Here is a 16,493-nt window from a genome sequence, read left to right as displayed (position 1 = left end):
AGTCATGGTGATAATGTAAGTGAGTAAGGAAAGGTTTAGAGAAAGGTTTGCAACCACCTGGCAACCATAAGGAGAAAAATCTGTATTTCCCAATCGGTTGGTGAGAATCCACCTGACTACAAGCACTACATGCACAAATACAACCCTACTAACTGTTAAATTGAACAGTTTCTTTATATCAAGCATATTTATTGTATACTGACTGCTCTTCACTGGCTACCTGAAGCAAAATTAACCCTATAATGCCCTTTGTATGATATTTGATACGTGAGTTTTTGATACATCTATCTCATCAATATCATCATTACTTGCCATAATTTCAAAATATTATGGACCAAACTCTTTTTTTGTCTAAAATTAACTTTGCTGTCAACAAAAAGTTGCCAAAAACACCCAGTGTATTAAATGTGATACAAAAAATATATAAAAAAAAAATGTCATACACAACATGATATAGCAAAAAAAAAAGTTGGTTTTGTTATAAGGGTCAATAAACATCTCAGTTGCTATTTTATGATGGGTTGGTTCTTACAGGGTTAAAATCCTTCTCCTCACATGTTGTCCTAAAGAAGCCATAATACCATATTATCCCAATGGAGCATTTTGCTCTCAGACTGTGGGCTTACTTCTGGTTTCCAGGATATTTAAAAGTAGAAATTGGAGGCCCCACCTCCCAGTTTGGATTCAAGGGACAGACACCCTCTTTACTTTTAAGATTAGGCTTAAAACTGCCTTTTTTGATAAACCATTTCGTTTGGGCTGATCAGGTCACCCTGAATCCTGTCTTAGTTACGCTGCAGTAGGTGTAGGCTGTTGGGGACTTCCTATGATGCACTGAGTGTTTCTTCTTCACTCACTTTTTTTCATTCACTGTTTGTTTATACTCCACTCTATATTTCATCTTTAGTTATTATTCATCTCTGGCTCTCTTCCACAGTGTGTCTTTTGTCCTGTCTCCCTCCCCTCACCCCCAACTAGTCGAGGCAGATGGCTGCCCCTCCCTGAGCCTGACTCTGTCAGCAGTTTCTTCCCGGTAAATGGAAGTGTTTCCTTTTTCCCTTCATTTCCTTAGAAAAAAGAGTAGACCTGAAGAGTTGTCAGGTAATAGTAGCTCTAGCTAGCAGGATTAGCAAGGCACATCTGTCTTTAACCTCTTAGGACCTGGTGTCCACATATGGGGACATCACATTTTGGGTTGTCTAGACCACAAACCTAAATTTTGCGCTTTCAAATGAGCCATATTGCTCAAAGGGGCACAATTGTTGTTTCTCATTTTGTTTTTGTAACCAGGAAAAGTGCTGCTGTGTTCAGGCACCAATTTTAGAGTTTTGCACATCATTACTCAATTGTGACTTTATAGTGTTCTCTCAAACACTATAAAGCCAAATAGCAAAGGGTAATTAAAAATGCCTGCCATGAAAGAGTTCGTGTCTTAGGAGGTGTGAAAATAAATGGGATGCAACATTTTGGCTAGTGACTAAACAAAAAAAGGAACAGACTTAAACCAGAAACCAAGAGACTGCAGATGCTGTGGTGTAACGCATCAAATGGCAACATTTTTGTTAATATTGTACACGGTCTCTCTTTTCAAATCAAATCATTAAAATTAATAATTGAAGTTGAAACTCACACATCAGCTGCTCGGTGAAGACTAGGTGAATAAGGTCTTCATGTAAACTGTTACAAAGAAACCAATTTTGAGAGAGACCACACAAAAATCTACTTGGGCCAAGAAACACAAGAGATGGAAATGAGGCCAGTCTGGGCTTTGTTCTCATCTAAAAATTTGAGAATTTCGGCCCATTTTCATGAGATTCCAGTCATCTATTTATAATGTTTTGTTAAATGCTACTATAAGCAAATTCTACACAGAACTGAGAACCCCAATAAGTCTTCCTCAGTCTATGTTACATCACCTGAAAAGCCTTACTAGTTGGTACAGTTTCAATCGCTTTATTGCAAAGTTTGGCAGTGGGCACTCTGTGGCCTCCCCGAAATGTCAGGCAGTCAGCACAATGGTAGTGCTCCACACGGAGGCCGACTTCAGACTTTATTGGAAACTTTTCAAGACCAAGGGTTGAACTAGTAAGCTAAACAGATGTTCTCATAAAGAAAATACAATAGTGAGATGTACAACCGCTGTGTCAGGGAGGAGGTGGAGATAGATTGATGGATAGAGGAAAGGAAGGAAAAAGATCAGAGGGTGGGGGCGTTGTACGCAGCGTGCCAGAGATGTGGATCGATGGGCAGATTGGTGATGGGAACAGCCCATTCTGAAAATGCTCTGCAGATTATCACAGACGAGGAGAAGAACAGGAGCAGAGCCAGGAGATAACAGTCAGCGCAGACATTGTCCAACACACCTACACTTTTCTCTGCCCCTTCTCCTCTGGCGTTCTCTTTGGGATCTTTATTTCCCAAGGCTCTCCTCTCCTACCAACACACACACACACACACACACACACACACACACACACACACACACACACACACACACACACACACACACACACACACACACACACTCTCAGAGCTGCAGTCACTGTTGAACTTTCTCCCCCAGGTCAAGCGGTAAAAGAGGACAAAGTGGTATCTATGTTCTGCAGTTCATATTTGTGTTGGAGGCGCCACGCGGCCTGAGCTCCATGTTAGCTCGAGGTAATTACACCTATATACCACCAATATCCCCTCCCATTACGGCACACTAATGGGCCTTACTGCTTATACACACACACACATACAATCACAGTCACACGCAGCACTTTGTCCAGGCAGGAGAGGCCGGTGACAACATCAGTTAGCTTCGATATGTCACATCAACGTTTCTCATGTTTTTCTGTGGTCGCGCTCAAATCCTTCCCTAGATTTACTCAAGTGTGTGTGTGTGTGTGTGTGTGGCATGTGAAACAGTTAAATGGGAGAATTCTGGTTATCAGAATGGTCATAAAAGTCGATTATTATGTATTTCTAAAATAATTTTACCTGCAAGGCAAGAGAAAACATTTGGGAAGGGATATTAAAGCCACTCATAGAATTTTCCCTTTGATTTCACACAAAAGAAACTGAAAAGAGGAAAATTAAAGGAAAAGTGAAATCTGATTTATCCTAACTTTTAGGGTTAAAAAATATATATTATTGCAAATGCATTTATTTTCAAAAGAGCCAAAAATGTAAAAACAAACACCCCCCCCCCCCCCCCCCCCCCCACACACACACACGCACACACAAACAGGATGTGTTGTTGTTAATCTGTTATTAGTGGTGAAATATCGATTCCTTCGATACCAGTAATTTATGTTCTAGAATTGATTCTCATATTAAAATATTTTAGTAATCTGGGGTAAATTTGTAGTTTATCATTAACAGGAACAGAGTGGAAAGAAGCTATATCATTTGGATTGTCTAGCTTGGAAGGAACTGCTTCCTCTTCCGCCTTTCATAGTCATGTGCGAAATACGGCTGTATAAATGTGTCGCAGTGCTGCAGGTGGTAGTGTGTTGAAATAGTGCACAACTTCAGTTTTTTTTATTTCTATATGATAATTCTGCATTTTTAAGCAATAAGAACAAGTAGTCTGATGTCCTGTAATCATTATGAAGCTATAATTTGAAATACAGATTACATTTTGTTCAAAATATCGGTATCGGATCAGTATCGTCGATACCACCCCGAATTTTACTTGATATCGTATCGGAATTGAAGTCAATGATATCGCACATCACTATCTGCTATCTTACAGTCTTGAGGGTTTTTTCTGTCTTATTAATTCCAAAAAGTGAAAAATACCAACATGGAGTAAGCTCCTCAGGCCTCCTGCTTAACACTCTGCGTTTTTTGTGTTTGAGCACAATTTTTGCACCAAAAGAAGGATAACATCAGAAACATTAAGGAGTTTTTTTCTATAACTCTAACCCTGTTCATATTACTATAAAATATAACACAAACACAAACTATACATCTCTATAAATAGGATTTTTTTTTTTACAGGGAGAACAGTAGCGCAGCAGAAGTAACTGAGAATGTATGAGTCATACATTTAGGTAACAGAGCAATAAATTTTTCTTTTAATGTATTCGTCGCTGGGGAAAACCAACTAGAACAAAGCGTGCAAGTGAATCTTGTGTCATTTGTATTTGCCAGCATCTGATTCTTGGATTCCTCCAAATATAAACTCATTTGATGACTTTATGAACTTTCTGCTCTGTGCTTTACGACTGGGAAAGGTCTGATAAGGCAGTAAATAAAGGATGATATATGCAGCCAGATTCCATGCCTGCACCGCTGCGTCTCCTCCAGAGGTGAGGATCAAAGCCAGGTATGTGCCGAGGTTTGCCGGCGCCTGTCCCCAAACGCACACATTCTGATATTTGTATATCCCAGTCTCTAGGAACCAGGCTGATTTGTCCTGTTTAAGCCATTGCAATATTTCATAACTAGATGATAGTCCCTCAGCAAATACTGTCTGTGCAACTGCTCCAATAATATTTGAGATTCTCAAAACACGGTTAAAGTTAATACAGCATATCTGAGAAGCTGATGGTGGCCAACGCAGCCTAGGCTCTTTCTTTTTTACTCTGTGTCAAATTGAGACATGTTCCTCATCATGTCTTCAAATTCTTACACATCCTCACCTCCTCTGTTTAATGAGGAGGTGAGGATGAAGATCATACTCGCAGACACGCAATTGGAAGTGGAGCTCTCAGGCTGTTAGACGTGAAAACAGGTTGGAGACAGCAGGGTCAGATTTTACATGCTGTCTAATAGCAAATCCAGCTGACTGCGTAACTGAGCCACTCCACATAAACCATAAAAATGCACCACACACACACGTTATGAACCCGTGCACATGCACGCACAGTGCTGACTGTTAATATGTATAGCTGACGGCACAGCAACTAACATGTAGAAAATGCCATGTAGATACAGTGCACGCAGACTTAATGGGGTGATTGGGGAGTGGGAATGTGACGGCGTTTCAACACTTCTTGCTTGGCAACCTTGTGATATGCAGGAATATTGAAAGAGTGCACTCATGTACACAAACAGGCACTGATGGTGTCTGTAACCAAACATTAGGGTGTAAATGGGGACTGGTCTGCAGCCAGCTCTGCACACTAAATATAACAAAGCGGTGGTCCATGTACTGAAAGATCTGAGCCAGGACGACCTTAACGCTAACATGAGCGAGCACGAGAGCAGCCCGGCAAACACAATTGGATCCTTGACTGCAGACTCATGTAAATAAATCTCATACATTAGCAACAAACTTGCTGGGGTTTTTAACTCTCTTCTGTTTAGTTCTGCGCATTTTGCTGGGAGCTCTGGTTAAAGTCAAGGAGGAGATGGCAAGATTGCAGCAATAGCAATAAAAATGGGAAAACCAAAGGGAAAATATTTGTTTCTGCACATGCAAGAGTCGCTCAGAGCCTAAACAAGAGGCGTTAGCACAAGGCAAGAAGCCAGCAATCACAGTAACAAAGGAGAATATCCACTGAGGTCTTGTATCAATTGCTCATTCAGAAGGTGTCATTAGCTTAATTTCCCTTACATTTATTAGCATTCATTGAGAACCTTTCACTCTAAAATTATATGATTTTACTAAATCATGGCAAATCTGATTATAATGCTATATTGGTGTCATATATAAGATATAGATATGACCTTATTACTGTACAGCATATGAGTGATCTCCTTTGGAACTAGTAGCCCACAAATCCGTGTTGCTCCTTTAACAATTTCCCTTTGTTACATGATTACTTTAAAATTCTGGTAGTGACACATTATCATACGATGGTGAATGTACAATGTGCATTATTGTTTTAGGCACTAGTCGAAGATTTACTGTAAAGTAAGCAAAGTTTAGAGCGACAGCCTTTTCCCTTCTAAGTGTAGCAATTCCTGTAGGTATATTTGTGCAGGTTGTTCCAAGCATGTCAGTGTTTTCCACACGCCTTCTGCTGCTTTACGTAATCCCAGACAGACTCTTTGACGTTGACATCGTGGCTCTGTGGGGACCTGCCATCTGTTGCAGACCTCTTTCTTTGTCGCTGAAGATATACCCCGATGGTATAGGGTAATGGTTAAAAATCTGTCCATATTGTTTAAACAAACCCAGTTCCTGTGTTGTTGCGAGCCTTTTGGTTTTGTCATCGCAGGGGAATAATGGATTTTTAGGCAGCAGATCTTTAACTAAAAAATACTTCCTTTCTGGACTGCGGATGAGGTATTGTGGTCCCAGTGGTTTCTGACACTTCTGAGCTGATGGCGCTGCTGGACATCTGATTTTAGCAGCTCAAAGCTCAATATGTCTTTGATCTGCTGCATGAGATTCTGGTTCTCAGCCATGGACATTTCTTTGTGCTAATGTAACACAGCATGGGGACCTTACTGTTCTAGCCCTCACCCTTGTGAGCTTTTAATAAGTATAAAACTGTCTCTTCTTCAGCAACCTCAAATTTTAGTACATTTCAGTTGATGAGCTGGGTTTAGCTCACTGTGCAGTATGTTGTCCGGCACCAGATTGGTATAAGTGTTCATGCAGTGGATTATACAACTTCTATACATCTGTGTGGTTTTGTGTATGTATCACTGGAATATTTCACGTTTTTTTCACTGCTTGAAAACCTAATAATACACTAATAATATACAGATACCCCTTATCAGGCCCTATAAGGAAGGAAATGGTGGTGAGAGTATTGTGTTTCTCTTAGCACAACAAAGAACATAGTGAAGCTGATGAGACTTGAGCTTGATCAAACTAAACAGCATGGACACAAACATTTTGAGACTCCTCCTGCAGAAGGTTGTGGTCCACATCAAACATACCTTCCCTGCACAAGAACAGTTTCCATCTGTCTTTATTACAGTTTCATTAAAATGAGTCACTTAAGTCGGTTCAGGCATCTGACTAGGATAAAACCTATGTGCTCCATAGCACACCCTACATGGGGGGAGGATGCCCTCTCAGGACACACTGGAAAGATTGTATCTCCTAGCTGGTTTTGCCTCGGAAGAGCTGGAGGGACAGGGGAAGAGGGGCATCTCTGCTTAGACTGCTGCCTCTGCAACTCAGACATAAATATACGTCAGATAAATGGATGCATGGCAAGAATGCAATCATAACACCTATCTCTATGGGTTAGATAATGGCACATTTTTCTGACCCTCTGCACATATGTTAAGACTGAATACTGTGGACATTTTTACACTCTGTAAAACAGATATCTATATATGTTATACACATATTGACATATTCTGTTTGTTTGCAGTACTTGCAGTATTATATAATTTTTGCATACGTTATGGAGCATCATTAAGCACCAAAATACCAAGACAAATCTCCTGTATGTCTTAACCTGTTTAGCAGTAATGCTGATCTGGATTCTGATGTGATCTTAGATGTCGTTCCTATTTTAGACTCTCAGATGTGTTCATCTGAAAGCGTATCCAGCATTTCGGAAACTCTCTCAGGATCTCTGCCCCCCTTTCTCCCTAGCATCCCACGCAACTCATAACCAAAATGAGAAGCAGATGTTATATATCTGTGTAGTGTCTCATGTATTTACGCATGGTTGTGTCTGAGTGTTAGCAAGAAACACGCAGACAGGTCTGAGGGCCATAATCTTGTCCCCAAAATGATTTGCCTGATGTTTTTTTTATGAATCGAATCTGCCGCCAGGAAGACTTACTGGCTAGCTCTGCCACCTCACAGTCACTAAGTCCTGGGTTCTATTTTGGATCTGCTGGCTTTTCTTTGTGGATTTCAGTGTTGCTGGAACACACGACCAAGCCGGAGGTACTGCTGGTATAAGGTCACGCAACATCCAAAAATAATAATACTTAATAGGCTAGGACTTTAGTGAGAAAATAAAACAGAGCAGCACTTTTTTCCCCTTTTTTTCTGTTCATGTCCTCCTTTTTTTATCCTAGCTTCTTTGTCTTATTAATGCCTTCCTACTAGTGTTTTGGGAGAATCCCCTTTAGCCATTACACAAGAGATTTATTCTTTTAATCTCTCAACTGAGGTAGCTTGTGTTACATGAGGAAGTTAATAAATTAAACTCTGCATGGTGATAAAGTTCACCTACTTTTATTAATCTCATTGTAAAAATGTGGTGCCTGAATACAATAATGTTCATCATCGATGTGTTTTCATTTACCATTATTATGTACTGTTTTATTTTTCAAAGCTGCCTGATACAGGTTACATTATTCATTACACAGACATTAAAATCATTATTAAAATAATAAATTTGGGGGACTTTGAACTCTTCCAGTAAATTGATTGGTTTTGTAATGCCTTCTCAGGTGACAGCAGCAAGACCGAATATCTCTGATGGATATCAAAGCGGATTTTTGATGCCCTGAGGCCTCTGGGGGAGCTGTGCTGAACTAGCATACAGCATTTAGCAACATAGCTTTTTGCAAAAGTATGTGTGCCAGGGGAAGGTACTGGCCCTCCATAGAGCAATCAGAATTTTCTAGAATATTTCCTCTTCTTGTTGTACTCCTGGCTTCCAATACTCTTTATTTACTCTTTATTTTATTGCAGGTGGTTCCTGCCAAGAATTTTAATGTTTAGCAGACAAAAACTCTCAGATGTGATTCAAACTCTCAGCTGTATCCAGTGGCTACTTCATCAGCTATGCAGCCACTTCTACCCTTTCTGTTCCACAAGTGGGTCACTGATCACCTGCAGCCTGTTCTTCACTTCTTTCCACCGTCACCCTCTTAGTTCCAAAGCCCTTAAACCCTAAAGGGCTGTGACAGTGTTTCTTCAGATCATCCATTTAACTTCCCCTTTGATTTCCGCTTTCCTGCTCCTGGAATTTGATAGCCATCAAACCTTCATCTCGGGATTTCTTTTGTCTCTGCCTGCCTCCTCTCCATCTCTACTACTTCTCTACTTCAGGCTAGATATAAATCCTTCTCCATGTCTCCACCTGTATGCCTTTGATTAAAATTCAAGGCTGACTTGTGTGAAAGTTGAAGACAAGTCAACAAACAGTAATTAAGCATGAGAACCTTTTCTCTCCAGATGTTTATCAGGTTCAACAAGGTCACTGTAGCATCTTCTATTTGTCTGTGTGGCCTATAAGCAAACTGCATGGGGTCAAGCACATCCTCAGTCTGACTTTATATCGCTGTCTACAGAGTTTTGGAATAACTAGATGCAGGAATAGGGAGTAAAGAATGCTTTGATGCATTAGGTACATGCTGTGGCTGTAAATATTTATTAAAATGATAATGGATGGTAATGAAATACAGGAGTCAGCTGCTGAGCACAAGATTTGAGTACACAACCACAAATACTGTCGGGATTCTGAGCCTTGTTTAGTCTTATAGGCCTTTTCTACATCCTTCTACTCAAAGTTAAAGTGCTGATTACGTTCATTCAAGTAACTAGCTAGTTCCATAGTTGCTCAGAAAGCAGCTGTTACCCTGCTATTGCTGCTGCTGTAGACGGTGGGCGGAGCCTGAAATTTGAAAATGTTCCATTTACGAGTTTACCTGCTTCATCTACATCCACATATTTATTAACAGCATGAGGTCTATTGAATATCTAATCTTTGTTGATTTAAGCCATAGAATTGCATTATCCTTTATCCATTTTAGCATATCTGTAGTTTAAAGAGATCAGTAATTGTAGACATTAATTGTGGATATCAATACAATCACCACATGAAGACCTCTGCCAAAATCAGTAAACCCAAAATTTGAACCCCAATTTGACCAAAAAAGCAAAAAATGTTATTAAATAAATAAAAGAGATATTATGTGTTACTCTAATGTCGAAAATTTTATAGTAAAGCTTAAATCCTAATATGTTTGACTTTATTGTCTAACAAGCTGTATAAGACGTGAAACCCGGCTAAGGTACAAAATATTACTTTTCCATTTTTTTATGTTTCCTAAATCTTCTAGTTTAACATGCAAAAAATGATCTCATTTAAATGTTCTATAAATTACACATTTGTAACATGAAGATGTCAAACTGTGTCGATAATCTGAATAATTCTGGTCTAGTGACAACACAAATATATAAAACATTCACAAAAAAGTTATCAGTGCTCCAATTAGTTGACATGTGCAATCCACAGTGTTATCACCACAAACTAAAGATGGAAAAATTATAACTAAGGGGACATATTTCACTAAATAACTGGCCATCTCTCATGCCCAGGCACGTTTGGCTGCACTGAGTGGAAGTCTGTGCCATCGGTTGCTGTTTTTGTTTAGCTTTTCCCATTTAGGGACCTATTTAAACTATTTTTAGACTTTTGGTTCCATGTAATCTATCCAAATCTCACTTTCAAGGTAACAAGTATTGTAAATATTGTATGTATGATGTATGGCTGTGTTTGTGGACCACAGAAGTTCATTAGTCACACTTTCTTCATTTTAGCTCTGATTCGTTGGGCTCTATCACCTCTTGAGAAAGATATCAAGCTCTTTGGTGGTAAGTTTTATAGCCTGTTTGCCAGCGAGTCACTAATTTGATCTGCTGTTTGGTAGGCTGTAATTAAGGGAGGTTACAGTGGGTTTATTGGTGTTTTTCTCTCACAACAGACGCCTGCTGTGGCTATAAACAAAGTTGATAAGCGCGAGTAACAGAGCACTAGAACACTGAACATGCGGGTGTCCGACCAAGGAAATTAACTACAATTAACTACAAACCTCCAGTAAATGCACTATAAACCTAAGAATAAACTGCAATGGTGAGTGAAAATTTTCATGGGGTTTACTGCTGTGACCCATTTTAGCTTTAATACAGCCATTTGACCTTTTCTGGCATAAAAATACTTTTAAAATACTTTAAAGTCATTTTAACCTCTAAAATTGTGACCATTCCTTCAGAAGTCTAAGTTATGCCACATTTACTATCTTTCTTCATTCAAGTGAAAGCAGTTGAACTGTTGACAGAAGGGGTTTGTGTTCACCCTAGACATGGAAAATAGAAGTCAGCGTTAACAAGTAGTAAACACCCAGATCGGATGCTTGACCGAGTAGTCTTACTGAAACCGGAGCGCTGCATAATGATAGGTAATCACTATGCTAACATGGTGCATTTGTGACTCAGCCACTGCAAGATGGCGATGAAACCCAGACCCAGGTGGAGATGACATGTCAAATATATACAAATGCATGTATAACCATCCCATATGTCCACCATAATGGACGGAACAAACGCGTAGGGTTTGTTTGACCTTCAACCTATCCTGTGATCCAACGCTACGCTTTCAGTAATGGGCCTCCTCTTCCAGTAAACTTGCTTCTTTTCCTTCCCGTAATGGCTACTTTGTGTGTACACGGTCTTCAAACCACATAACGACACATGATGGAAACGGATGAGAAAAAAAAGAACGGAGATGGAGTGACTAGTCGTGTATTACATGGAAAAAAGAAAAAAAAAGACGTGTAACACTTTGTCCAGCTCCTAAAACACAATGGTTAGAAATGGTAACATGCTGAACTGATTATCACTAAATGTCAGTCTGCCATAACGGGAAACTGTGCCATATTCCTGCCTCCACTTTGTATTTATGCTGTGAGAGCAAGTGGAACTCCTCAGTGTTTCACTGGCTTACCTGAAAACTGTCAAAAAAACAAGCCCAAATCCCATCATTTTCCAATCCAGTGCTGTAAAAATTCTTGTGATCAGGCTGTGGTGTGACCTCTGTGGCTGGGTCATTAGCAAGCAGCGTGGCTATTGGCTGCCTGTCGCGGCAGCAGAGGGTTATGGCTCCTGCTAAATCTCCAGGGAGGGCTGTAACAGTGCAGAACAACAATAGGGCCAGTGCTGTGTTTAGTCTGCGTCTGTGGGGGCTTATGGCAGATTCTGCACTTTGAAACAAGACCCCGACTTGCTACCAAAGACTTTAAGACTCCCTCGCAGTTAGCTTATTACATCTTAGTTGACTTTTCATCTGTTTCCAAGGAACACACAAACACGCTCATATCATCACACCCAGACTCAAACCTGAAGCATGAGCTGATATTCGCTGTTTTATAGTCCCTCCTGGCATCTCAAAATTGTTAAATCTCATGGTTTAATGTTTTAATAAGTAATACCCGCCCTGGCCTTATCAATATTTTCTTTGATTGGACCTTTCACTTGACTTTGAAAAAAATACAACACCCCTCATGCAGCAGCCTACACAGCTGAAAAATGAATCCAGCAAGGAAGGGCCCAGACTGCCTCCCCATAGACTCCCACGATTAAATGTTTACAACCCTGTACAAAAATTTTTAAAATCTGTAGCTGACTTTCTTAGTCAGGTTTTTTACATTTGAGTTATTTTTAATCTATATAAATTTTAAATATTGACATTTAAAATTCGAAATACTACTTGTCATAGAGTGAAGCAGGGCTGGGTATTCTGATTCGATTCAATTAAGACTCAGTCAGAAATATTATATATCTGATCATTTACCACTACATATCCACATTTTATATCTATGTATAAAAACAAAGCTGACACTTGTGAGACTTCATCACAGCAGATGCCTTTGTGTCAAAGTAACTGAGGGTAAAACACAGAAAAACATGAAGGAGATTTTCTTGGCCTGGCTATTTATAGCATATGAGAAAACCACGAATCAACATATGAACATTACCTGATGCTGCTGAGGTGAAGCAGAGCAAAGTTACAGAGGTTTTATTAGAGACACAGCTGAGCGTTTTGCATCATTTGTAAACGTTTACATTTCTTTGGTTTTGAACAGCAAAAATGAGATTTTCTTGGAGGAGGTCATTTTTTACAGCACTGTAAACAACGGTAGACTGGTGCGTAATAAGCTAGCGAATTAAGCAGAAAACAGATTTTTCATGGTAAATTGGTCTCAAAGTACACTGAGAGAGAAAGAGCTGTGCAGGAAGTTTGATTTTATTGTGGTGGAAGCAAAACAGCAAAGGTAAGAGGGAATTCATGACGAGGTTTATCAAACGTGAAGTACAGTTTTGATCTTCTTCAGTGAACTTTGGTCGGAGAGTGACAAAACCTGCAGCATCAGAATCTGTGAGATTTGGGCTATCAGCACCGACGGCTTGTCTGCGTACGTACCGTTGGGGGAGAAAGCCGACATCTCACTGATTATGAAGTGTCGGGTCCACGCTTTGTGTTTACGTCTTTGTACGGAATTCATTTACCTGCTCTGCTCTCATTTACTGTTTTAGCTGTTTGGTGGTTGTTGAAATAGTTTTGTGAGCTTTAACCTGAGATTCTGTTCTTTCTAGAAAAATATATATTTAAAACTCGATTCAGGATTTAATGAATCGATATCGCTTTACTCAAGCTAAAATCGACGTGAATCATTTCATCTTATCCAATGTTTGGATGCTAATTTGATTAAGTACACATTGTTTCAGGTCTGTCTACAGGGAGTGCAGAATTATTAGGCAAGTTGTATTTTTGAGGAATAATTTTATTATTGAACAACAACCATGTTCTCAATGAACCCAAAAAACTCATTAATATCAAAGCTGAATGTTTTTGGAAGTAGTTTTTAGTTTTAGCTATTTTAGGGGGATATCTGTGTGTGCAGGTGACTATTACTGTGCATAATTATTAGGCAACTTAACAAAACAAATATATACCCATTTCAATTATTTATTTTTACCAGTGAAACCAATATATGGTAAATGGTAAATGGCATGTATTTATATAGCGCTTTATTAGTCCCTAAGGACCCCAAAGCGCTTTACATATCCAGTCATCCACCCATTCACACACACAGTCACACACTGGTGATGGTAAGCTACATTGTAGCCACAGCCACCCTGGGGCGCACTGACAGAGGCGATATAACATCTCCACATTCACAAATATACATTTCTGACATTCAAAAACAAAACAAAAACAAATCAGCGACCAATATAGCCACCTTTCTTTGCAAGGACACTCAAAAGCCTGCCATCCATGGATTCTGTCAGTGTTTTGATCTGTTCACCATCAACATTGCGTGCAGCAGCAACCACAGCCTCCCAGACACTGTTCAGAGAGGTGTACTGTTTTCCCTCCTTGTAAATCTCACATTTGATGATGGACCACAGGTTCTCAATGGGGTTCAGATCAGGTGAACAAGGTGGCCATGTCATTAGTTTTTCTTCTTTTATACCCTTTCTTGCCAGCCACGCTGTGGAGTACTTGGACGCGTGTGATGGAGCATTGTCCTGCATGAAAATCATGTTTTTCTTGAAGGATGCAGACTTCTTCCTGTACCACTGCTTGAAGAAGGTGTCTTCCAGAAACTGGCAGTAGGACTGGGAGTTGAGCTTGACTCCATCCTCAACCCGAAAAGGCCCCACAAGCTCATCTTTGATGATACCAGCCCAAACCAGTACTCCACCTCCACCTTGCTGGCGTCTGAGTGGGACTGGAGCTCTCTGCCCTTTACCAATCCAGCCACGGGCCCATCCATCTGGCCCATCAAGACTCACTCTCATTTCATCAGTCCATAAAACCTTAGAAAAATCAGTCTTGAGATATTTCTTGGCCCAGTCTTGACGTTTCAGCTTGTGTGTCTTGTTCAGTGGTGGTCGTCTTTCAGCCTTTCTTACCTTGGCCATGTCTCTGAGTATTGCACACCTTGTGCTTTTGGGCACTCCAGTGATGTTGCAGCTCTGAAATATGGCCAAACTGGTGACAAGTGGCATCTTGGCAGCTGCACGCTTGACTTTTCTCAGTTCATGGGCAGTTATTTTGCGCCTTGGTTTTTCCACACGCTTCTTGCGATCCTATTGACTATTTTGAATGAAACGCTTGATTGTTTGATGATCACGCTTCAGAAGCTTTGCAATTTTGAGACTGCTGCATCCCTCTGCAAGATATCTCACTATTTTTGACTTTTCTGAGCCTGTCGAGTCCTTCTTTTGACCCATTTTGCCAAAGGAAAGGAAGTTGCCTAATAATTATGCACACCTGATATAGGGCGTTGATGTCATTAGACCACACCCCTTCTCATTACAGAGATGCACATCACCTAATATGCTTAATTGGTAGTAGGCTTTCGAGCCTATACAGCTTGGAGTAAGACAACATGCATGAAGAGGATGATGTGGACAAAATACTCATTTGCCTAATAATTCTGCACTCCCTGTATTTATTTATGCATTTGCTATTTAGCAATAAAAAAAAAAAACCTTTCATACCACACAGCAGATTACAAAGCTAGCCAGCTAGTACTAACTCCTTAGCACCGTCCTCTCATCCAAATATAAGTGTGATATTTACATCTTTGTATTGGATGCTTTGTTGCTAGTACGTTGGCACGGTGGTTAGCACTGTTGCCTCACAGCACAAAGGTCCTGAGTTCAACTCTGCCACCAGGGTGGGGTCTTTCTGTGTGGAGTTTGCATGTTCATCCTGTGTGCGTGGGTTCTCCCTGGGTACTCCAGCTTTCTCCCACAGAGCAAAGACATGCAGTTAGTGGGGATAGGTTAATTGGCAACACTGAATTGTCCATAGGTGTGAATGACAGCCCAAATGGTTGTCTGTGTGTTAGCCCTGTGACAGACTGGCAACCTGTCCAGGGTGTGCTCTGCCTCTTGCCCTAAAACAGCTGGGATAGGCTCCAGCGACCCCGAAGTGGATGGATGAATACTTGTTATTTATTTATATTTATTATTTCACAAAGAATTTGCATACAACTATTTCAAGCAACATAGAGCAAATAATATAGCCAAAATAGCAGCCAAATAAAGTAAAACACATTTTAGTAAAACAGTACAGTCATTCTGAGAGCTGCAAATTGCATTTTAATAAGTCACATCTAACTTGGTGTATTCTTTTATAATTAAAATATGACAAAGATGTTGGCTAGCACTGGCTAGATAAGAATGCGTCTTTAACCTCTTATGAGGATGCATATTTGTTCTGTTTCTCGAACCTGATATTGTGTTTGATATTCTGATATTGTTAGTTTAACCTAATCAGATTAGGACATAAATTTAAACAAAGACAGATTTATAAACTGCGGCTGAGGCAACATTCATCCTCTTTACATAACATTTGATTTTTAGGAATCATTATCAAAAATTGCATCGCTTTTTTGACCCATTATTACTATACCGACCTTTACTACACGTTGGCACAGTTGTGCTGGCTAGTTCTGAACAACTGGATTTGTAACATTTGCTTCTCAGACATCTTTTAGCTTTTCTGTGTTTTTTCTCTCCGCAGCTGAGAAGAAATTTTGTCTAAATAAATGTCAATCTTTGACCAGTATTATTTGTTTTTTAAAATCCATTATATACTGAAGAAGAATCTGCCCTGTCCACCTCTCTGGGGTTACAGGCGACAGCCCTGGTGGGCTCTCATGTGGCTCACTCCATCTTGCTGCCATAACAATTGGAGGGCGTGTTGAGGTCCAAAACACACAAAAGGTCAGGTGCTGAGCATTTACAGCACTTGTGTCTCACAGCTCAGCCCCAGGGGCTTGCTGGGTAAAAGCCAGACCGCTTCTTTTTTTTTTTTTTTTTTTTGTATTTTTAT

This window comes from Astatotilapia calliptera, chromosome 8 (assembly GCF_900246225.1).
Source record: "Astatotilapia calliptera chromosome 8, fAstCal1.2, whole genome shotgun sequence".
In the NCBI taxonomy this organism is placed as follows: Eukaryota; Metazoa; Chordata; class Actinopteri; order Cichliformes; family Cichlidae; genus Astatotilapia; species Astatotilapia calliptera.
Note: the sequence above shows the minus strand (reverse complement) of the source record.